At 38.7% G+C, this 26,435-nt stretch overlaps 1 protein-coding gene across 1 annotated transcript in view; it reads right to left on the reverse strand.

The window, feature by feature from the left end:
- LOC144472458 (discoidin domain-containing receptor 2) overlaps nt 1-13,869 on the reverse strand; it is a 267,709-nt gene extending 253,840 nt beyond the window's left edge. Inside the window, exon 1 of the mRNA XM_078185567.1 lies at nt 13,544-13,869. The gene's annotated coding sequence lies outside the window, so the exon portion shown is untranslated. The remainder of the gene's footprint in view (nt 1-13,543) is intronic.
- Nucleotides 13,870-26,435: the final 12,566 nt, after the last annotated feature.

Here is a 26,435-nt window from a genome sequence, read left to right on the forward strand (position 1 = left end):
GATCAATTTATCCAAAACTAATAAAATTTTCGATGCGGCAGATGAAAGCAGTTTAACATTAATAAACTAATGAGAAATGAATAAACCACGAAGAAACACTATATTCTATCATTTCTATTCAAAGGAATTATTTTACAAATTAATACCTATACAAGTAACCTCTTCTTCGAATATCAAATAACTTCTTATTCGGTAACGTTTTCATTAAAATAAAATTGCATTCCTTAATCTTTCTTTATTATCCTTTATCCGAAGTAAAATTTTGCCCGACTCTGACGTATACATTTGCGACGGAATAGAGTTGTTGCATCGATGGCCACCGTATCCTATATCGAGATTTCAACATAGCCTGATATAACCTGACATAATCTGACTAAGTAATAACGAGACGTTTCAGGAGCACTTATTAGAAGAATTGGGTTCGAACGAGATTCTAATTTGAAATCCCTTGAAAATATTCTCGACGGAAATACTCATCCGTGCATCGCGGCAAATTGCGCGCGACGGCCACGTCTTCGAGATGACCCGGGACGTCATCGTTCGTTACTTCGGACGACCTTATAATTACTCCGCCACGAGCAACGCTGTCCTTTCCCTGGAAGCGTACCGCTAATAAAAGAAGCAATTCTCCTCTCGTAAGAGGACTATCCAATTACAACTGCCCCTCTAGTTTTATAGGATTCCGGATTCCTTGGGACTCTCGCAGTTTAATCTATAAGCGGCATAAACATCTCGGTTTAATCTGCAAGTTCCACCGCCCTCTAGCGCCGGATTTCAAATGTATGAGATTTCTCAGTTTCATTTATAAATTGTATACACGGCCTGATTTAATCTATATTCAGCCGTGAATCCTGCTTTCCCGGGTCTCCGCGGCGCTCCGCTCCCGGGGTCTCCGTGGCTTAATTTATAAATGATATAAGTATTCCCCGCGTAATCCACCCGGGCTCCTTCGTTTTCAGAAAAATTTCGCTATCGCACGCTCTTTAGAAGCGGCCTCGCGGAAGATCTCCGCGACATAACTCCGTTCAATTTTGATTCACACATTAAACGCAACGTTCGGAGGAGAATATTTTTATAATATAAGTTGAAACATTTTATGCTATATAGAAATATATAGCATTGCGCAAAGTATAAAAGCATAGATTTTCATGTTTCTACTTAGGACGATCTCGATGCTTCTGAAAAATTTCTATCACACGAACATTTGAAACAACAATTTTGGAAAAATGATACATTGCTTGGTAAAAAAACAGTTTCCCAAAAATAATTAAACGTTAGGCTGCAATAATAACATTTCCAATATCGATCATTTGCGTAGACGTATCCTAATAGAGATTGCTAATCGAAATAATTGCAAAACCAAAGCAGTAGAAAAGAATATTTCAATAAAAAGAAGTGTTAGTTGAAATGTTTTTCTCAACAATAGTACACAAGATATACGAATAAACTCGTTTAGGTAATAACACGACGGGGAATGAAATCTACGCAAGAATTTGAAGCAAGCAACGCATTTTTATTCCAGCAAATATTTGCCTTAAAGAGATAATTTCGCAATAAATCTTTCTCGCGGTGTATAATACCTGCTTATTGTTGTATGCGCGAAGTCGAGCCGGCAAGTATCGCGTTCACGTTGAACGGGCCCGGCTACCGTTTTCCCGCGAAATAACGCAGAAATTTCCGGTACGGTCGGTGTTTGTAGTTTTTCCGGCAGCCGGTCTATCTTTTAAATAATTGCGCTTTTAATTAGCTAACGTCGAAAATGCGGTGCTAATTTTCATTTAATTTCTAGATTATAACCGGCGCGGAGCGGCGGCTCCATTTGACACCGTGCAATAGCTGCGCGCGCTCGCGCTCGCGCCGGGGAATTTATTATCACGAACGCGCGTAATTGAACGTTCGCGAATATTTCACGAGATATGCGAGCGATTTTCCCCGAATCCTTAATGAAAGCTTATTAACTATTATCGCTACCATAAATCCAGGCTCTCTCGGTTCCTCGAACATTGAGTCATGGGTGGGAGCGGCAGTCTTGCTACGCACACAGCTCGCAAAAAACCTCGTATCTGTTTGCAAACTTCCTCCCCGATTATCATTCTACCAGGAAATATCGTCTCGAATCCATCGTCTCAGACGCGTATCACAAATTCGAGGGAATAAATTAACGCGGTCTGGATTAATGAGGCAATTAAATGCCGGATCACCGATGAAATCTCGTTTCCATTAATTATTCTTAACTCGATGGAATTTTTCACTGTTTCGATACTTTCTTTGTCGCTGGGCGAAGCTCGTGTACAGACCACGAAAAATATACAGACGCTATTATAACTTCGACTGCTACGAAATGTACACGTATATTTCCGTAAATATATGTACGTTGAAAAATAAAAATCCTTTAGAGTATATTAACATATTAAAAATATGTCGGACACTAATATTTATTGATGCTATCTATAAAGATGATAATCTACATAAGAACAACGTAAAAATCTGTAATGGTTATAATTACATCGTCTTTGGTTAAAATTATCCCTGTTTAGTAAAAATTAGAATTTATTTAAAATTAAAAGAAGAAGAATCAATTATTTTCTGTAATATACAAATGACGAATTTTTTTTTATTTGACTATTCATGAATGTATGCGAAGTGACGTATTTTCGTTATTAGTGTAAAATATTATCTACATAATTTCGATTTAGTGTAAAATATTATCTACATAATTTCGATTTAGAGTAAAATATTATTTACATAATTTCGATTTAGTGTAAAATATTATCTACATAATTTCGATTTAGCGTAAAATATTATCTACATAATTGCGATTTAGTGTAAAATATTATCTACATAATTGAGAGAAATATAAAACATCGAATTTTCACGCCACGTAAGTATACGGATAATTTATGAAATTGAACTCAAAAGTTATAAAAGCAAATGTAAAACAATTTGCATTACTAGTTTCGTACCGTTATTGTTTAACAATTTTGTTTTATTCTTTATACGAGATTGTTCATCCCCATAAAGTGAAGTCGATGCAGACGAGCTGTGCCAATTTCAGCAGCACTTGATATTCTAAAGCAGAATATTCCCCTACGAATTATAATTAATTTTTCACGGGTTTTCTGTCGAAATAATAAACTACGTACTTCTATACAAAATAAAGATCCAGTTCAATTCCAACAAAGGGATGACAGTGATCAGTACCCTTCCTCAATTTCCATTATTCGAAACTCCTTTAGTAATATTTTGATCTTCCTGCTGCTTCTTATCACACTCGCACACTTCTCGCATAACTACACAAAGTACGAAACCATAATTTACGTAATAATTTCGCATAGCTACGCGAACGCGAACACTATCGAAACACAAACTCAGAACGCCATTCTATATGTATAATCAAACATCGCAATCTTTGACGCAGCACTTGCAGCTAATCTTACATTAATCGCTCGTGCAACTATACTTTTTATTCCGTTTGCGCGCGATGGGTTCGCGGCGTTAAATAAATAAATAACAGTGGAAGGCGTGTACCTGGCAGCATCGCATTGACGGGAAATTTTGTCGGCCGAATCTCGTTAATTCGCAGATGTACAAAGTGAATACCGAATCGTTCTCGTGTACACGAATTCCTATCCTACTTGCGAGTCCATCCTTCCGCACATTACGATACACCGATGGAAATACAGTTGCGAGGGTGGTGCAGATAGAAAAACAAAGAGAGCGAGAGAGAGAGTGGGGGGGGGGGGGAGTAGGAGAGACGCCGATAGTAGTAGAGCGAGTGGGTGGGTGCGGAGTTGTTCCGAAAATACGCAGTTCGAGAATGCATCAAAGGTACGGCCGGACGTGCATATTCACTCGCCTACGTTAATTTGATTGTTCTGTTTATTTCTCGTAAATGAAATTAAAATAGCTCGACTCCTCCAACTGGGCAGTTTCGGTGACGTTGGAGTGGAGGAATGGCGCGACAACGAGAACGTTGTGAAAAAGGGAGAGTGAGGGGGATGGGTGAGAGAGACGGGACAAGAGAGGGAGGGGGAGGGGAAGAGAGAGAGAGAGAAAGAGAAAGATAGGAATAGAGAATGAAAGAGAGAGGAATAGCAAGGGACACCGAGAGAGAGTTGAACGCGGGGGCGGTGGGAAGCTTATTGCGACTCCACCTTTTTAATTAAAGTTTGAAACTGAACTAGTGTATGCAAGAGGGTACCCGTGGTCCCGAGCGAAGAGGAGAGCGCGGCACATAAAATAGTCAAGTGTTGCTTTCTTCTTCTCCGGGGCGCGCTGTCCGGAGTTGTTTGACATTCTTGCCATTATAAAATGAACGTCGCAGCGGCGGCCGCGGGTCTCCTTTTCGTTAGAAATGAAATAACAGAAGTTTAATCATTTCATAACACGTCGACGGAAGGGACTGCCTCGGATTGATGCCGCGCCGCGGCGGTCGGTTATTATCCATTTTTCGTTTGACGGCGAAAATCGGTTTCTCGGGGGTTTAATCGCTAATTGTCGGAAGGGGGTTATCAAAGTCTCTGTTAATTGAATTTATGCAGGTACGCGGGATCCTTGAGAGACTTCGGACTCGTTATTATAAATGAAAGTTTAATGGAATCAAGGGTATTCCCGGACAAAAGGTGGCCATTGAAATGACGGAAACTTGAGGACGGTTCTTTTGCGCGAATTTGTAATCTTCCGTTGCGTATTGTCTCGCGGTACTCGCAATTAGGGGAAATTTACTTCTTTCGAATAAAGCGGAGTAAATATTCTCTCGAAATTGAACCATCGTTGCTCGAATTATCTTCGCTGCGGTTAGTTTTTTAAATACAGATCAAACGAGGCGATCATCATCGCAATTTTTACGGAGCTAATTAAATTGAGAGATTCTCCGGGTAAAATTCCCGACGCGGAAAATAAAGAGGATGGAAAATCGTGATACGTAATGCTGATATAGCTGCAACGATTGTAGAAAGTAGAATGAACTGCGGCGCCGCCTTTTTAAAATGAAGACAGAGGAAAGGGAGAGGTAGAGAAAATTTTGCTCGGTGTAACGAGATCTATCTTCCTGTGTCCAGGTTTTCACGGTAGACATTATGCAACCGTGCTGCGAATATTTTTAACATTTACACCGATTTTTCTGAGGATCGTTTAAGGTTACTTAAAATTATTGCATCAGAAACCGCAGTAGCCAGCAATTTATTCTGTGAAAAGTAGGATTTTAAACAAAACTTAAAATTAGATCGTTATATTAAATACGAGGGCGAGTAGAAAATGGAACATTTCTGTTTTTATAAATTACTGACATGATACTGGAAAGTAAAAGAGCATAAAGGGTATAATTTTGTTTAAGTTAAATGTCCACGTCTTTTGTTTTTAAATCGTATAATTTGTTTATAAAATGAATCATATAAACAATATACGATATGTATACTATTATGTGTATTATTGTATATATCATATATACTATAATATATGAATCTAAGATATACATATATACTATGTATTAGTATACTATCTGTTATACTACCTGTTATACTATCTGAATAGTAAACATATGCTATTTTCGTTAGGTTGAGTATGATCTCTAATAAAACATTAATAAATAAAAATTTGCGTTGCTTGTAACATACTACCCCGTATCGTGTGGCAACTAACCCCTGATGCGTGGCTAACAGTTACACTGTCTCCACTGCCATCGAATCACTAATTTCAGTTATTATATCAAACACGCGATCAAATTGCGTATGCGAATTCAAAGCTAATCAGTTGTTTTATCTGGCAGAAATGTTAAAACTTCGGATTGTTCTATAGACAACGTATAATATCGAAATCATGATGGAAATGTCGCAACTAGTTCCGGGTTTCCATACAAATTACCAAGCGATTCCGATAATTGAAAAACAGACGGGTAAAATGTTAATTGGTTCACGGAACCGCGATCCGGCAATTATGTATCCCGCCTCGTTCCTTGTACATACAGATTGCTAAGCACATTTCGATTTCACACACACACACACACACACGCGCGCGCGCGCGCGGCACCGCGTAATAATGCAATTCCTCTATCACATTTCGCAGTGAACAGGACCATCTCGGCAACCTAATACAACACGTATCGCTGGTATTCCAGACGCAACCGTTAGTTATGAAACGATTTCGTTCCTTAACGATCGCCGATCGATCAACGGAAAATTACCGGATAAATTAACGATCTTCGTTGCGCCGTTGCAACGACGATTACTCAGCGCGTATGGATGAATAAATGCAATTCGCGCAAGTGTCCCGTATCTAATTCACCTTCATAAGCTTTATAGCGGCATTGTATCGTACTCAGGGACCACCATTAATTTCGCTAATGGTTAATCAATAAACAAGCAAGTTGCGAGTACCATTCAGCTCTCTCTCTCTCTCTTCTTCTCTCTCCCTTTTCCACTCTCACGTTCTCTCCCTCTCTCTTTCTCTCTCTCTCTCTCTCTTCCTCTTCCTCTTCCTCTCCCATTCTAGCCGTGTTTGTGCGGTTCAGGGCTGATCCACGAGAGAGGCGCAAGAAACCGAACAATAAAGCTGTTGTGCGCCCGTGGGGTGGCTGGAACGCAAGAAGATGGGCACCTGTTCGGCCTACTGTTACGCACACAGACCACCCCAATAACAGGAAAGCTAGACGAGACTGGCCAAAGAAAAAATCGAGGATGGGAAGACGAGGGAACAAAAACGGGGAAGAGAAATTATCGCGAAACAACCTCTATTTGTTATCTGTCTGGAACGATACAATGGCTCATGCAGCTGTCGGTTGATTTATATACTACTCAGAGCGATCTGTATTTTATTAGAGCATAAGATTGGTTAATAGTACGTCAGCTGTGTCGGGTCATTTCTAACAGCGAAACTTTTCACGTTCTCATTCATAATGTCTGAGGTACACTAATTAAGCTTGGGTCGAACGTGAATCGGCACTGCTTTCTGTTTGTCAACTTTCCGATTGTTAAGAGAATTATTCGAGGAACATTTTTTATCGATGGGATAATGAAATAGTTACTTGATTATACTGCGGGTTTAACTTCTTATTTGTACAGTGAATCGCGTTACGGACAGAATTGCTTAAAAGTGAAACATGTTCACATGATAAAGTATTAAATCGAGGATTCGAATGTTTTATTCAGATTTAAATAATCGTAGATTCGAATAATCGAAGCTTCATTGTAATTTCATGTAACTTGGACTGCAAATAATTTGTTAGATATCTTTCTTTTCTCTTGAAACTTCGAATTGTTTAGTTAACTTTAAAATCGTGACAGAACAGTGATTACTGCAGATTTTTATGCAAATTAAAAATGATCATGAATTGGCACAAGCATAAGTCAGATAGAAATTTCTTTCTTTCTGTAATAAATTCAATGAATAGAAGATATTACACAAATGTGTCTAAATTTTTATCAAATTTCCGCTGCTTTAAATTACGCTATTTTTTGTTACGAATGCGTAAGATCTACAGATAGTAGAAAACAGTGGTTTCATCGAATAAACCTAGGAGAATTGTGTGAAACAAAAAATTCTTTTCTGTTATACGATAAGTTTGAATTTACAGCCATATGATGAAATAGTTTATAAGGTTGATAAAAACCCTGTCTGCGCAAATAATATCGAAAGAAATAGCACATTCGAATCACTTTCTTCGATGAAATATCAAACCTTCATGGTATGGTATGGTATCATACCATATCAGACCATATCGTATCATAACTTAGATTTCATAGAAAAGAACGTCGCCTCGTTCACGCTATCGCTAAAATTATACAAAGTATTCGACAAGAATTACGAGAACCGAAAAGCAATGCATTCCTATAACAGAAAATCGAGACTACAAACTTCTTCCTCCATTTCTTCCGCAACAAAACGCTCCAGTATGCTCGTACAAGAGGCTGCTATCTCGCTACGTTTGAGCAAACTTCATCAAACATTTTCCGAAAATAATGCCTCCAATAGCGCGGTGTCGGACCGCTTCTCCGTCCGCCGCGAAAAAGTAACAAATCCCCTCGAAACTCCGGCTAAACGGCGAAACAAACTTCCGGGAAATTACACGCATCCGAAATCCTCACACCGCGCCGGTCCGACGGCGGTAGAACGAAACTTCCGAATCGTTTCTCATGCATACGAGCCGGGAAAGAGCTTGTCTAAACTTGAACGATTCGAAAACGGACCCGCGTCCGCGCGCACGCTCGCGACAGATAGCGGCAATTTTCGCGTGCGACGCGATGGTGTTGGCGGCGCGGACGCAAACACGCTGATTGCGTGCGATTAATTATTTATGCGTCGGTCGGTTTTATCGGCGTCGGGGGCCGGGGGAAGAGACCGCGCTAACGGGGAAATCGCGCGAGACCGTGGTTTCACGGAACGGCTCACAGTAGTGGTATCTTTTCCCGGAATGTGGGCCACGATTCATAACTCTTTGCGCGATTTTTAGGGAAATCGATGCTCTTATGTTTACAAAGCTGTAATTTGCAATTCATTATACGTAACGTATTATAAAATAAAAAGTGTAAGACGCAAAATTGATTTCATGATATATTATATAATATAAAATAAATAGTGTAAGGTACAAAAGTGATTGTATGACACATTATATGATATAAAATAAATAGTGTGAGATACAAAATTGATTACATGATATATTATATGATATAAAATGAAAAGTGTACGATACAAAAGTGATTACATGATACATTATACTATGATATAAAATAGATAGTGTGAGGTACAAAAGTGATTACAGGATGCATTATATAATATAAAATAAAAACTACAAGATACATAATTGAAAATCAGTCACTACTGACGTAAGCATTGTTTTTTACTTATTCTTTATGAGTGTCAATAATCTTCTGATATTTAGTTATAATTATGTAATAAGAATATCGTTCTCAATGTCGCTTGACACTTTAAACTTGATCATCTTAAAAATGGACGGAAGCAGAACAAATTCTTTGATTGAATAACATACTTCACATTTTACTATAGGATCCACCAGGTTTTACCATTCTTACTTTCAAGATGCTATATTCTAAAATATAAAGAGATAAGAATCTTGTACTGCGTTTATATAATTCGTGTAACACGTACATACGTATCCAACTGACAAAGAATTGGGTACATATGTATTTATTGTTAACGTTATCGAGACATATACAGTCAGGAGCAAAATTAATAACCTAGTAACCTTTTCATCCTGAGTTTTTTACTTACCATTTTAATTACTTTCCCATTAGATATCGATAGAATTAAAGTTCGGATAGCTACGTGTCCAGTTTGAAAGCTTTACAACGATTTTGAAACTTGGAAGTTCTCTTTCTTAAATTTTACTGTTAATTGAAATAAAAAGACGTTCAAAAACTGTCGTTTTTCACTTTCTATCCGAGACTATAATGAAAATTTAAAGAATGCATTCGGTACTTCTGGATAACTTATGCGCATGTATAATATTTCATTGAAATCAGTTGATTTCAGGCTGCAGCCACTGAAACGTGTAAATATTATCTGTTTCTTCTTGAAATTCGTGAAAAATTGTAATCTTCGCAATCTTTAATTATTTCCAAGGTTTCGGATGAAATTTTCAACATGCGTATATGTTACCGTTCTTTAACCCTTTGCACTCGAGTCTATTTTAATCCGTTGTCGTACTAATTTCTTCATAGTTACAAGAATGAGCACTTTTTCTACTGTAATAATTTCTTAGAAGGAAAAGAAAAAATATTTACTGCATTTGCTAAATTTACTTAAATGGTTAAATATTGATGACAAGAGGACAGAATTTTATTCCGGGTTAAAAGAACGTATTAACATTTACACTTAACAAGATATTAATAGAAATCCCTATGACGAGCCAGACTCGTCAAAATACGGCGAGGGGTTGAGCGTAGATCTAAAATAGCTATTTCAACCAGCTGCATTTCCATTTTATATAACTTATTACAATTTATGAATATGAAATCGAGTCTAGTGAATCGTAAAACTGTTACGCTTTTAACAATCTTTTAACTAGAAGGGTCTTTAATAACGTCAAAATTATTTTGGAGATGATACAACGATTTTCATTGGGTTAATTCTGAGGGTTAAATTTGTTGTTATAGGCTTAAATTTTCGTTATTCCAAGTGATAATAAAATTTGAAAGAAGGAGTAAAATCGTGCGCGATACACGAAGACTTCAAAGGGCATCTGAGCTCGTAGCGGATTTCTGCTGCTACATACCTCGGAAATTGCACTTTGATCATTGGGAAAGGGCCCCACTGTGCGGCGCGTTATCCGCGGTGGTTGTCGGTGCCGAGGCGAACGCGCGGAATCTCGGCATAGTGAATGGATCGCGATCGCGGACCGTGCCTCCTGAGGAGTCGTTGACATCGGGCGTTATAAGTAGAATGACGGCCGCTGGTTTCGCACGCTGCGAGAGAATCACTTATCGCGCGGAAGCAACCAGTGGTGGAGTATCCACGTGGCCTCCTGACAGCTCCACGTCTCCGCGCGATTGTCATCGGACAGGCACGTACATACGTGCGGTGCGTAATGCGCGCCGATTTCGGGCCAACGATCATTACAGGATATATCCCTCGCCGTGAAATTGTTGTAAAGCTTGTTAAACGTGAGCACCGCTCGGAGTAACGATGCGAATTGTTTTCGGTATCGCGTCGTCGACTCCTTTTGTAGCATATCAATTCCGCTGTTGTTCGATCACCCCCATTGTTGCGAGTTCAAAACAACGCCCTGTGTGTTCCCGCTGCCGCACGGTATACTAGGGGGCTTCAAACATAGATTTCGTTTCTGCGAATTTTAAGCATTTATGGAACACCGCGCCGGTATTTCGCGTTGTTGCGACAGCCGGAGACAGATCCTGCGTATTTTTACGATTACCGATAATTATGCCGTTTTTTTTATCGGGTGGCTTCGCTGCCGGTTCGAAACCGGTGAAAGGATAGAGAAGTATTGTTTCGGTTGTCTATTCAGGTTTCGGCTGGCGTACAGTGGAATATCTGCAAAATGTTTGCAACAATCGATCCCGCATGGGGCAATTAGTTCGAAAGGAGTTGCCGCTTTCAAATCAATTTAAATAACCCATTCATCTGGGTCTATTCAGTTCGCAAAAAGTCGTTGTGCTCTATTCAGCTTTCATGAAATCGAAAACAAAAACGCACGAAGCGGTCGAGGCAGGTTCGATTCTTCTCGTATGAAAATGAAAGGAAAAATTTGTTTTCTTAGCTGGTTACGCGTTTCGACGTGGAATCAACGTACACGCCTGCGAACAACTAAACAATGACACCTGTTTTAGTTGAACCGATCGTCGATCAATGAACAGATTAAACGTTTAATACTAATCTCGCAACAATAACGACTCTCGGTTTCAATTTGAAGCCAAACAATGCGCCACAGCTGCTTCGTTTCTCACACGATATTGTTAGCATTCGTTGGCTCTCCCTATTTTCCACGCGGTCTTTCACCATCTTTAAATAGACGTTGCTTAAACTGACATATTTTTAAATGAATTTTTCAAATTAATTTTTCAAATTAATTTTTCAAATTAATTTTTCAAATTAATCATGTCGGATGGACGTACCGTTTAGCATTGAATCGGATCAAAGTTCATCGAGAGCGAGCGAGAATTTCTAAAACGCCGTTCACGGTCTTTTGAACGTTTAGAGCACCCTCGCGAAAACCGGCAGAGAAGACCTTGACACGTACGTTGTAACGCAAGCGTCACACGCAGTACACCATACCTTATCTACGTGTGATCTATATATTGAATATGTCGGGAGTACGAATGCGAATAGCATATTCCAACATGACGGATCGTAAACCAAGCCTTTGCATTCTTTACTGTACATTTCGCTGGAGAAACATTTCAGTGACTTCTATTATTATTTCTTATGTAACTAATAATTTACAGCATAATACGTTGTAAAAAGTACTCGCATATTCGTCATGATTAATTTGTTTCATTGTTAACCCTTTGCACTCCGCGCCATCGTGGATGTTACCTACCAGCGCTTATGAACATTTATATTATATAATATACGTTACATCTGTATATATAATATTATTATAATAATATTTGGTTTATATGGATTTGTAGACATCGAGAAATAGTTGCAAATCGCTAATAAACTTTAATGTTTAGTCATATACTAGAATCACGATGTCCCCCGAGAGGGGACAAGGGAGTGCAAAGGGTTAATATATTAAATTAACGTTTGAGCGTGTACATCTTTTAAATGTAAGACAATTCTGGAAATTGTCAACTCATGTGTCACAAAAGCATGTAACAATTATTTGAAAAATCGGGTTCATTTTGTTATCTTCATATTTGTTTGATTGTTAAATAAGTAAATTTATTTTGCTTGAACAGGAGATTACACTATTTCAAAGATATCAATGTTTCTCATTTGACACTGAAATTATTAGTAATTACCTGCACTACGTAGTTACCGCTGCTTCAAATTATATTTAAAAGAGCACGTTATTATTGAACTTATTGAACACTATAACAATTTTTGATTATTAATGTTAAAGTATCGACTCTTATGTCAAGTACTCACTTTCAACTAATAATCAAAATTTCTTTTACCTTGCAGAAAAGACAAATTCCCATCGAAAACTAGTCGTAAACACTATAAATACAACAGGATATATTTGTTATTAATACAAAGATGAAGTGTCAAATGCATTATTAATATAAAGATGAAGTATCAAATGCATTGTTAATAAAAAGATGAAGTATCAAATGCATTATTAATATAAAGATGGATTACCAAACGAACATCTGTGTACTATCTCAAGTTACAAAATTTCAAATAATGTTAAAAAGCCATAAAAATCAAAGGAAAATAAAACTGTTCTGAAACTTACGCGAACAAAAAACTAACCTTATTGTTTCCAATATAAAATACCCTCGACATTATGATCCACATATTTAAAAATCCAAAGATGAACAAAAACTAAAGATCTCTGTAAAATCCTATCAAAATATGCTACCCACATTTGTCAACTTCAATCCGAAAGCATCACCGCACGACGTAACAGTTCGCAAATAAAAAAAAAAACTCTCAATATCTACACAAAGAACAAATAATATCTGCCACAAATCGCCACAAAATTCCCGAATCAAACGTAAAGTCCTCACCACGTGTCCGAATATGTCCGAAGCCCGGGGAACAGAAAATCGGAGAGACCGTTCACCAGGTTGCATCAGTTGTCGAAACACTGGAGTGTGTGCCACGCATCGGTCCGGTCGAGCGAAACCGGAAGTGGAACTGTATCGCGGCAAGAATATTGGCAGCGTGCGCGCGAGGAAGCACGTTCCCCGGTGACACGATCAGGAATTCCGAGCCACGCGTCAAAAGCGTAATCTGTCGAACTGTCGGTAACGAGTGGAAGGTACGTTTCCTCGGTGGGACGTGTTCGACGCGTGTGCTCGGTTCCGGTGCCGGCGAGGAAACAAGGCCGAGGAGCCTTCGCCGCGGAGAAAAAAAGTCAAACAACCGGAGAAGAGGAAAGGTTGATGAAAAGCGCACTCACGTTTTTCGGCGGCAGCACGACGACAAAAGGTGGGGAAGAAGAGGAGGTGGGTCTTTGTCGCAGGTACCGCAGTGTCCTTCGCTTGATCTTCCCTCGGTCACGGCACTGTCCCGCGGCGAAAACGATATATCGCGGACGTGTATCACGCTAGGACGAGGCGCAACCAGGCCCGCATGGCACCGCACAGAAAACAACGTGACCGAACCGGGACGAATCACTGTTACGTAGACGGGAGAAATCACGGACGACCGGGTTCACGATTTTGCCCGGGTGAACTAGGCTGTTTAAGCGCTCGTACGGTTTCGCGCGTCCCGAACAACGAACGTGGGTACGGCCAATCGACGAAGGCAATGCGTACCCCTCGCGACCCCGTGACGAACTGAGGATCGCGCTGGCGGCGCAGCGCCACCGTGACCCGTGGCGACACCGCCAACTAAACCAGCATCCGTATATGTACAATGTACAGGGTGTTCGGCTGCGTGTGCCGCTATTTTTCGGAGACGAATTACCTGGCTAATTGCTAGGGATAGTACAGAATTCGATTTTTTTTTATTTAGACCGTTATTTTTGCTGATTGTTTATTTTAGCGAATTTTATGAATTTTAATTGTTTTACCTGTAACTTTCAATCGAATAACTTTAGTTTATGAATAAAGCGAAGAAATTATTGTATTGTTTAGTAATAGTGTTAGTGAAATAGTTGCTTGAATGTTGTAATCAAGCGAAACCCTAACATGCTCTTTATAACTAGGATGTTGCTTTACTTACAAACCTATATTTATTTTAATACATAAATATTGATAACAGGGGAAAAAAATTTTATTTCGATTAAAGAGAGTTGAATAATGTGTATCATAAGTTTGACAGAGATATTATTACGTGGAAAATGTGGGGTTGAATTTGAACTATTTAGTCCGAGATGAGATTAAAACATTGTTCTAGATACACAGTTATTACTTATTAAAATTTTAATATATACATCTTATTATGTGCTATTTCTTTTAGTAAATTCTGTAAATTTGTACTATATACCATCTTTGTCAATAAAAGACTGTTATTCAATTATAACTCGTTCCGATTACTACCGTAGAAACAACGTTCATTATAAAAACCAACTTTAAAAAATAGAAAAATTTATACCTTTCTTAATATTGTTTACTAAAAATGAAGTAGCAACGAATACAGTTATATTCGAAAAAGAATTCATCCGAATATAATTTTATTTGCATAAGAATTTTGTCACACAGGACTTTTTACAGAAAATAATTGATTAGAATAAAGATGATAAAATATAAATTGATTTTCATAGTTTATCGATTTATTTCTTCCATATTACTTTCTCGCATTATTCAAATATAGAATTCATCGAATTATTCGAATAAATAGAGAGAACAATTTCTGACGAATGATGAATTTGTCGGATAGAATAATCCACTAAAAAGAATTCATTTGGATAATTATCCAGTATAAATATTTATTCAAAATAATTTGAATAATGTTAAACTGTGTGGGCAGTCAATGTTAATTTCTAAAAAACAGAAATTGAAATAGAATTCCTTGTTTGAAAAATGATTATTGGCAAAGAAAAAAACGTAAAATTCCTATATTTGAAACGGAAAAAATAAAACATGAAAAAAATCTAAAACACTGGTGCAAGATAAATTTATTTTCAAGATAAAATTGAGTTCAAAGCATAAGCGATCATCATTAGCGATTATTCATCATTCGAACGCAAGTAGGTCTGAATCTAATTAGTTATGCAGTAGCATTCGAAACTCATAAAATGAAACTCCAATCGTTTTCTTTCCCTCGCATACGTCAGTTGCATATTAATACTTCCATTCAAGCTGAAGTTGAACGCAATAAATAACTTCAAATATTTTTATAAAATAAAATATTACAAGTGAATTAAAATATGAAGCTATTTCCAACAAATTACTTTTTCTTTAACAGTTATACCATTTCTTTATGCTTAAGCGAGACTAACTTTATTAAAAACCAATGATTGTTAAAACATTTTTAGACATTTTTACATTATATCACTTTTACAAACATTATTAAATTATAACAATTTTTTAACATTTGTATACAATGTTATTTTCACAGCCAGACAAATTGTCAAATCAAAAGTTGTTTACATAAAGTCTTCACCCTAATTTCTTCTTTTCCGATTTTTCCTTCGTTCGGTTGGAAAACTCACCCCCTGAAATATTTAGTGCGCGTAGCCGAACACCCTGTATACCCGCCGCTGCAAACCAGCACACGCGACGACCAAGGACGATCTTCCAAGTTCGCCAGAGTTTTGCCTCCTCGTCCTTTGCGTTTTCGTCACACCTGACGAGAGCCGTCGGCTCGTAACGCGATCCTCCGAGTAATCTGATCTTGATGATTTTGCATGCAGGTCTGTGATTTTGCATCCGTGATGGGATCTTGGGGGATGTCGGGATTGAATGGCGGAGGGTAACTGACGAATCTGTAGCTGAAACGATGCCTGCATTATGCAGTATTGTACGTGATAATTTCACCCTCTCCTATTTTATCTACGATCACATTTCATCGTACCTGTAGCTACGTACGTTCCCGGATTATTTCACCCCTCGCGCATCGAGATTGAATAACTTCGCTTACCCGGTGAAATATTAAGTATAGAATATTAATAACCACCGATGGATGTTCATTAATATAACGTTTGCGTTTCTTGGCACAATACGTGGCGCAACAACTATGTTTCGATATAAATCGATTTGGAAATTCAACGTTTCTCCACTTACTTTCCGACGTCGATTCACCTCTACCATTTTCCTAGCAATTCGGAAACGCACATTTTATTTCTAGAACACACGAAACTTATTTTCGGAAACAGGATATCGTATTTGTTATTTCTCTCTGTATTGTTCCAAGGTTTTTCATCGTTGACAAATGCAGTATTGCCATATACATGTATGAAGAGCGCGCTGCGAGGACGTAGTCTCCACGGACCGCTCGACATTTGTTGACTTTCTGTACTTCGTAATAAGTATTTACTTGCGCAAGGTCCGGTTATTTACAATGTTTGCCGGCCGGGTTTTTAATCCAGCAAGTGTAACTCGTAAACCGGCGACATTTATGCACCCACCCGTCGTTACACAAATTTCATAAAACGTAGAAACACCATAGAATTTAATACGAGATCGCGCCTATGCTTTATTTAACTTCAACGTCCCCGACTTTGCTACCGACGATTTAAATATGTCAAAACGCGTTTGTTCTAATTAATTCGTCTGCGCTTTCGTATGCGCGTGTCTACAGAAACGATCGCAACGTGATAAAGGAATTACCACGTCGCCTGAAGGCATGTCTCAATCAATCAGCGAGAATCGCCTTTCACGAGCAATCATTTCGTTCCTTCGTTCCCGGCGCTAGTTGAAACCGTCAGCGAATTTTCGAAATTCGAGCACGGCGCGCCCCGCAGTTTCATACAATTTTTACTTTTCAATTTTTTCGTTATGCAACATTCGACAAATGTATTTTTACGGAACAAAATTTTTACGATCGTCCGTGCTTTTTCCCCCGTGTTTCCCCAGTTTCCGAATTTTTCTTTATTTTCTTTTTTTTTTTTTGTTTTTCGTTCCTCCCGTTACAATGAATTCGAGTTGCAGCACCCGGCCCGCCCGATATTACTCCTTTTTCATGACTGTAACCCCCGTGTAGAGGAGAAACCACGTCGCACGCAGGCCTCCTTCCTGCGCGCATTTTACGATTCACGGTAGACCCCGAGGTCTGATTCGGTTCGTCTGGCGCGACGAATGTCAAACGTCGACGCGAACATTCAAGCCGCTCTGTGGAGGAACGAACGGACCGTGTAAGAGGATTCCTTTCAAAAATCTAACCTTGGGACATCCCGCGCGAAGGATGTTTTGACACGGTAAAATGGAGGAAATATTAAACTTTGACATGCTGTTCACCGAGAACCGAATCGATTGTTTTGACAGAACAAATTGTGTCCGATCTGCTCTGTTCACCGTAGAGGCAAACGCGGGGAAAGAGTCGGAAGTGAAACGTTCGAAATAATACAACAGCCCCCCCATTTTCTACGCGTTTCTTACCTTTGGCAAAATTGCCGAATTCGCATCGTCTAGTTTGTAATACGTACAACAGTGGGCCGCATTAATATTCGGACGCCATCGTATTTGAGAAATTTTTACTCCGTATCTTTACTGTTTGTTGATTTAATGAATTTATAGTTTTTTTTAATATGTGAGATCACTTACTTTAGATTCTACAAACATAAGTTTTATTGGCATAATTTGTATGGTTTTATTGTTAATTGATATTAAATGAACTAGTGCTTAATTCTGACGACACAAAAATATTCTGACATTCCATACACTTTGTAGTTTAAGTGCCTGTTAAGATGAATACTTTGCCTGATGGCAATGCTTGCAAACATATGATGTAAGCATTATCTTATAGAATTAGTTTCAATTCAAATCTTGTTCGTGTTGCACATATTAGGAGTGGATATGCCACGTAAAGAGAATAATACCTCGTTTAATGTACGTCAACTTGTTATTTATCATCGCGAAAAAGGGAAGTCGTATAGAGAAATCGGGACATTATTAAATTTGAGCAAGAGCACTCTTGCGGACATTGTACGAAAATATAATCGTGAGGATAGAATTGTATCTATCCCTCAAAAAGGTCGTCTAAAGTTACTTAACGATCACAATAAACGTAATGTTATTAGGAAAATAAAAGTCGACCCTAAGTGTCACAAAATTGACAGCAGAGTTTTTTGAGGTGTCCAGCAAGAAGATTCATCCCGAGACAGTTCGTCGGATGCTTCATGAAGATGGATATCATGGCAGAGTTGCCCGAAAAAAGCCATATATGAACGATATTAATTGAAAGAAGCGATTACTCTTCGCTAAAGAATACACTTCTAAAGAAGAAACATGGTGGAAAGATGTAATTTTTGCAGTCGAAAGCAAATATAATATTTTCGGGTCTGATAAGAGCTTCTTACTAAGAATCTTAAACCAACGTTGAAACACCGTGAAGGAAGTGTGATGGTTTGGAGTTTTGTCTCAGCTGCTGGAGTGGGTGAATCAGTTTTTATTGATCGAATTTTATACAAAAATAAATATTTAAATATTTTGAAACAAAATTTACTATAAAGTGCTATTAATATGGACATTCGTAACGATTTTAAATTTTATCAAGATGATGACCCCAAACATAAATCGCGTATAGTTCAAGAATATTTATTATATAATTCCTCAAAAGTATTGAAAACTCCTCCAGAATCACCAGATCTAAATCTGATTGAAAATTTATGGGATTATCTAGATCGTCGAATCAGAATGTCGTCAAAAAGGTCCAAAGAAGAATTAAAATTGCGATTAACCGAAGAATGATCAAGTATTCCATCAGAATATTTAAATAATATTATTTCTAGTATGCCTAAACGATTAAACCATGTTATTAGGCAAAAGGGTAATCCAATGAAGTATTAACAACGATTTATTTTTGTTAAAGTATATGTGTATTCTTAATGACCAGACTAATTTGTAAAGTGTCCGAATATTAATGCGGCTTACTGTAGCTAATTTTCATTTACATATTTCTCTTTAGAAAATAGAATACTTTCTCATTCTTTAGAGCGAGTGATTTGATTATTTTAACCCGTCGCGATTATTATGTTAACTCTCAGCCATCAAATCTATTTATGTTTTTACCTTTAAAACGAGATAAAAAATCAATCTTGTAAAATTAAAACATATTATTATGTTATTATACTTGAACTTTAAGAAAGAATTAATAAATTTTGACTTTCCTAATCTTTTAACTTTCCTTAATCTTGTATAATATGTATCGCTGTTCATTCAACGAAAAAATTACAACGTAGTCTGACTGGTCAATCTCCGTACAATCTATACTCTTATTACACGAATAATTGGTGAAATTGTTATTATAGAATAAAATCAAATCGAAACTCGACGATTCTGCTTATAACCATGCATTTTTACTGTCCGATGACCAATGGCGAGTGTCTGCGCATGACCCAGTCTGTTTCTACTTCGAAAACCTATAGTTCGCTTAAGCCGATTACGGCGATGAATTTATTAATACTCAGCTGGAATTGTGTTAATCTCGTAACATAAATACTGGGGTAGGATTTTACCGTGAGCCCATTAGAAGAAAAGATTCAGTACACGTAAAAGATCCTACAATATTTTAATTTATACGCGTGCGAAGGTACATATCTGCCCTTTAATCCAGAGTGTTGGCAAATATAACGAACGAGTGTCAGATTTCAAATACAACTGCATCTTTCAGTTTCTTAATTTATCAGCGAGACGGATGACAACATTCATAATTATATTCACTCTTTACTCGATTTTTCGCAAGATTCATTTAATTTGTATAGTAAACAGTAAATTTGTTAGAAAGTAATTTAACTCTTTTGAAGCAGAATGATTGTTCTAACTATAATTGATCCCGAAAAATTTTCTGTTTGTGCATAAATGCATAGAAGGAGAGTTTCTATGGATTTATAATTGCGTTCATAGAACAAAAAATTGTGCAATATATTTAAATGTGTACTGTAAACTTTTTCGCGTATTTAACTGTCTCAGTAGGATAAATATAATAATAACTCGCGACATACAAAGGTTTCGTGATCAATTCCTAACTAGAATTGTTTCCATTCCTGAAAAAGTAAAAACTTTCTATTCGTGCATAAATATATAGAACTTATTGCGTGCATAGAACTGAAAAGGTAAAAGTCGAAAAATTAATGTTACATCGGAACCAATAAAAAGTTTCTATAGTTTGATCCAAGCTCTGGTAGAAATCCCTGTCACGAGTCGGACCCGTCAAAGTACGACAAGGAGTCGAGAAGAGCGGGATCGCGAGCAGCAGAATCAGCCCCGTTAATTAAAAGAATAATTTCAGCGTTCGCGTATGCCGTCCGCAGGCGCGACCATTAATAATTCGATGACCAATACTGAAATGAGAATTTACGGTGACGCTCGGGCTTTGAATGTCAATTTTCGCGTCTCTGATTGCACGGCCGTTTCTGAAACGTCGCGTCGGCGTGCGTCGCGGTGACGCGATAGAGAACAATATTGCCCGGCTATGAATCAAGCATACCCACTCAAGGTATTGCGCCCGAACTGCCTTGCGTATGATAATGCGAGTCGATAGTGCGAAATCACTTCAGAGAATCAATCAGCGAACGTGCCGCGAACGTCTGAGGGGAGAACGCAAGACGTAGTTCCGTCTACGGAGTCGACACGCGCATGCATGCGCGCCATACAACGCATCGTTGAAGCACTTTAAGCGAACGCTGACCTTACGACGTATAAACCTCTAATCCCATTTGACTCGACGTCTTTGACAGTTCCTCTAACTCGTTCCGAGAAGCTACCCTGCCACCGTACACGCCAGCGTGAAACCGACAGCTTACGCGAACAGAGCGGCGCCTCGTGCCCTCGGATCACTGGGTCACCGGCGATCAATTTTTGCATTTGCCCCTTCAACGACACTACCACACGGCCTTCTTAAGTGCCACCAATCATATGCGCTAACTTGCATTCGAGACACATGTCATTGCAGTGCACGCACTGTGGACAAACATCGCTGTATAACTTCGTTCGCACGAACGAGTTTTCATTCGCCGTCTGATATATTTATTCGGAATTCAGTCTCTACGTGGAATTTTAGAGGCGGATAAACTGGATTTCCATTACCGAATGAATGTCTAATTTGCATTTCAATTGTTCGAATTTTCTGTACAGTTTAAATACCGTCACTTGAAGAAAAAACAAAAAGTTTAATATACATACATATACGTTTGAATGCTATTTCGATTATTTTATTATTATCTACGGTATAAGTTATTAATTACAGTATAAATTAAGAATTAAGTTAGCCACGTGGACTCATTCGAACTCTATCTGGTGCATTTCCAAATGAATCGTTTGTCTCAAGGTTGTGCAGAATTCACTTATGCTATTAATATATTAATAAAATTGTGCACTGTATTTAAATTTACACTGAGAATTTAGTCACATATTTAACCGTTTTAGTAAAAGAAGTACAATAGTAAAACTCGCGACATACAAAAAATGATGTGATTAATTCAGACGCCGCTCTTTTGCGCATAAGTTTCGAGCGTCGTAACGCTTCGTTTCTTTCGCATGGGATGTAAACAGAAAGGTGAAATAAGATTTCCACGGAGTAATTTCTCCCTGATAAGTGGCCGGCGAGTTCGGCTTATCCGGCAACTGGAAGAGGCGAAGCCGGAATTGTTCCCGCGAAGTACGCCGTCATTACACTCCCTCCTTTCTTCCGGGAGCTTAGATTTAGTGGCGTGCGCAAAATAAATGCTCTCGGTGGAGCGAACAACAAGAATCATTTTTTACTGTTCCCAGAGACTTATTCGACCGTGAGAAGGCGCACCGCTGGCTTTCAGATTCCCCATCAAAGCGCGCGCCTTTAATTGAACGGTCCCATTCGCTTCTCGGCCAAAACGGGGCACAATTTCCGAATTTACGGGAACAACCGAAGCTTCGTATTAACGCGGAATGCGAAAATATGGCGGGAATAATGTCCATTAGCGGAGGGATAATCTGGATACAGTGTAAACGTTAATACAGTCCGCGAAATTTCTATAAGATTAGCATTTTTAATGTAGCGACACATAATATTAGCACCGGTAAAGGATGGTTTTGAACTGGCAAAACAAGACTGAAAAAGGAGGAAAATTGTGTAGGAAGTATGAAAGTAATCACGTATTTGTGATAAGTAAATATAACATTTTACTGTACAGAGAACAAACGAACATTTTATAAGAACAGTGAATAAATCATTAGAAAGAATCTTAACCCATAGCAGTCGAGTGGCGCCTCTGAGGTGCCAATGAAAATCGTTATATCATTTCCAAAATAATTTTGACATTATTAAAGACCAGAGGAAATGCAGCTGATTAAAATAGTTATTTTAGATCCAGGCTTAAAATGGCCTGGAGTACAAAGGGTTAATACTGTAAATTTATTCTTGTCTTTATTTTACTCCACATCGCTCTAATTGCTTTTTCGAATTCCTTTGTGTTGTTGCATTGTTTCCAGCTTTTCTGTACAGATCTTGATAAAATTGCTCACGAGTTACCGATTGATTTTTAATGAGCGAACGAGCTGGCCGCTAATAAGAGGCAAATCTTTTTGCCGAAACCACTCGAGCGTCTTTTTGGAAACTTGCACTGCTGTGCTATCGCGTTGAAAAATAATATTACCGGCATATTATATTTCGATAAACGGAATTGCACGATTCCCTAATATACCAATATAGTTTTCAGTATTCATTTTTGTAGCAATTTTACAAATTGGCGTTTTTAAAATGTAACATCATCTACGTTAAAATTTTTATTAAATGTAATAGAGTTATTTGTACGCAAGTGATGCTAATAGTGATAACACTATGCAGATAGAACACTGGATAAATACCGTCATAAAATCAAATTAGTAATTGTCCTACACTAGTGAAACACGACGAAGAAGGAAGATTGTAGTGACAATTCTTGATCCCCCTTATACTTTCGAAAATATCGACATGTCTTAGTCAAATAATTATTAATGAATAATAAGTTATAATTATATGATTGTTACAGTCGTTATTAAGTTAATATATACAAAAATGATTGGCTAGTGTAGTTGTGATTTGTAGCAGTTACATTGATTACGTGAAATCGAGAACGCATAATTAGTTCTCAATTTATTTACAAAATTTAAATTAGAATACGACATGATCTATTCTAGGCAAAAATGTATCAACTATTGAAATATGTATTTTATTAAGTGAAAAAGTCATTGCCTTATTTTTATTAATTTTTTAGGATAATAGCCAGTCACTGTATACGGGTCAACATCTGTGCACGCTACCCTATAGCGTACATTCGACTGCACGCTTACATCAAATCTCCGTAAAATACGTCGATATTTTTACGAAGATCGCAGTGTTCCCGTAGAAATATCGCGGACTGTACTTGTCATTCCGCGGCGGCGTAATCTCCAAGGCACAGATGCTTTATCGCCGGTGCGTTAAATTATAATTTCGCCGGAGACACTGGTTCTCCCACCGCTTGTATATCAGAAACTTCAGCGAGACGAAAAAAGGTAAGAGGGGTGGAGAGGGGGACGTGACGGGTCCCGTTTAAAAAATGAGTGCTCGACGCTGCTTTGGTATGATTTAAAGGCGGCAAGTTTGGCCCGATACGATTCTCTACGATGTTAATAATTTACGAAGGATTTTAGATTCCAGGGTGGCCGCGCGAGCGCGCCGCTATATACACGCGGACAATAATTCTTGTCACGATAAATTGATAATAAAAATTAATCTGCGCGGCAGAAATTTGTATTCTTGAAAAAACGGAAGCCATTAATCAACGGCCGCGTTGTTCCTTCGAGCGCGCGCGCGCGGGGGCCCCCCTCCCGGCCCCCCGAAACTTATCGCCCTTTAAAATTGTGGAGTCGCGAAGGTGGGCCCCGGGTACCGCGTTCGATATTTTGTTATGCCATTAATAACCACTGTCTCGTTTCTCGGTAACAGGCTTTCTCAATTAATCTATGTTACGAGTGTACCGAATGGCGTGGGGGGATGTAAAAGCTCGAAAATTAATATTAACGCGTCGGCAACGGAGAAAGCGACGTACGTGTGCACGTGCGCACGTGTCTCTACCTCTGCACACCTATCCGCTGCCTACGAATCGATACTTTCCGTGGCCGATGTCAATGGCTAATGAAAACGTCGAATAATCCGATGCCGATGTAGATACACCACGTATTGCCGCGACCCCGATATTTTTCTGTCGGATACTTATATTCCACGTGCTGATTCCGCTGACCGTGTACACGTTTAGGTCAACGGAAATTGACTATACCGGGGCTGCCTTGGCCCGCTCGGCACTGATCTCGGAAAAATTTCATCTCGCCTATGCACTCGTTACGCACGCGCGCCGCACATCAAAGACATTCGATCACTCTATCATCGCGAAATCTGATAATTGTTGCTTTACCGTTTACCTTTAATCACGCGGATCGATCGGACGTTAATATTTAGATATCAATCTTTCAACGAGAAAATACATTGATTGAGAATTTCCGTTTCAAAAGCAGTTTCTTCGTGTTTCTACAAAGATATTGGCTAAATATTTGTAATTCAGTATTACCGAGCTCGAATCATGTTTGCTGATCACAGCCGATAAGATCGAAAGAGATTAGAACGAAAATTAATTCGATATCTTTCTATATTACTTTGAACTGTTATTTAAGAGGAAGAAATGAAAAATTTCGTCTGGATATAGAATTATCGTTTGTTGAAATGTTGAAACATATGTCTTATTATATGTTATTTCTTTAGTAAATTCAGAAAATTTAAGTTATATATTTGCGAATAGTAAAGAATAGTTGCTGTTTAGTTGTAACTCGTCCACTGCTGATATCTATAGCAGAATCACCATTAATAATAAGCACCGACTTCAACGAATAGAGCAGTTTATACTTTCCGTTCAATCAATACTTAGTAATGATTAATGAGGCTATTATCAGTTACCAAAGCCAAATGAAGCAAGTATCCATATTTCAATACAGTCGAGCTTGACTCAGCATTCGTATGTTTGTCGAACCCGTCTGATTAATTACGAAGCAATTATTCCTCTGGTTTCAGAAATGGCAATACGAAAAACTGCGTTTAAACAATTTGGTTAGAATAAATTGGGACAAGCGTTGGAAAAAAAAGATGCACGGTTAATCCCGCGGACGTTTTTTAACCGACTAGTGAAACCGTTATAGCGACTGCAAAGATAAAAAGCAATCTCTGAAATGCATAATCACGGAATTCCTCTTAAAATGAACCTTTCAAAAGAGAAATTGCACATTCGACGGTTTCCATATATTCGCGTTAAGACCGATCAAAATACCTGAAAACACTGGAATAAATTCATGTCATCCCGCACGCGATAATTATACCGAGGATTCCGCGTACGCGTACGGAGTCCGCGAAAATATGCGGAGCGCAATAATGCGAAAATTCCGATAAACTTTTAACATGTTTTATTCTTAAACGAGATTCATTTCATATTTCACTCGATGAAAATGGCCGCGAAGAATGCGATCATTCAAATGTAATCCCCCGCAAAATAGCCGCCCTGCGATAATAATAAATCGTGCGTGTTCGATGAGCCAACGGAAGGTGGAAAGATTTGATGAAGCGACGTCGCGCCGCGACACGTTTTCACGGGTGATCGACTAAAAACTTTTCTCCCTGCCCTCTCGAGGTAACCAGGCCCTCGATATTTAATAACCGTTTCGCATTGTCAATCCGCTCTTAAAACCCTTTAATGACCAAATCCGCGGAAACGGTCCTAGCCAAAGCCCGAACGATTGATCATAAACGACGTTCACTCTCCTCCTCTTCCGTAGCCAATATTCAGGTGGAATCGATCGAGAGCCGTTCATATCGGCGGCGGTCGAAAGTAGCATGAATTAATCGTAACCAATCCGGATCGATTTGTTCCGGCACAGAGGCCCGACCGATCTCCGACGGCCGAACGGGGAGTTACGATAGCCGATCGCTTAGCAATTTCACCGAAAAACCGGAATCGGGCGACCGTCTTGCCGGCTTCCGGGACCCCGGGCCCGTCTAATTTCAACCGAGTTCCAGCGGCGGACCGATGCGCCGTGCAGGTAATAACGTCGCGATATAAACGCAAAATACCTCGCGGACGGACGGGCACAGGGAGAGTGAACCGCGGCGAGGGTTGACCTGGCAGCCCGGATCGATCCACTCTACGTAGAACCTAGCCTCCTCTTTCACGTTTGTACCCCTGCGCCGCGCCTGCTTGCGCTGATGCC

Source organism: Augochlora pura, chromosome 7 (genome assembly GCF_028453695.1).
Source record: "Augochlora pura isolate Apur16 chromosome 7, APUR_v2.2.1, whole genome shotgun sequence".
NCBI lineage: Eukaryota > Metazoa > Arthropoda > Insecta > Hymenoptera > Halictidae > Augochlora > Augochlora pura.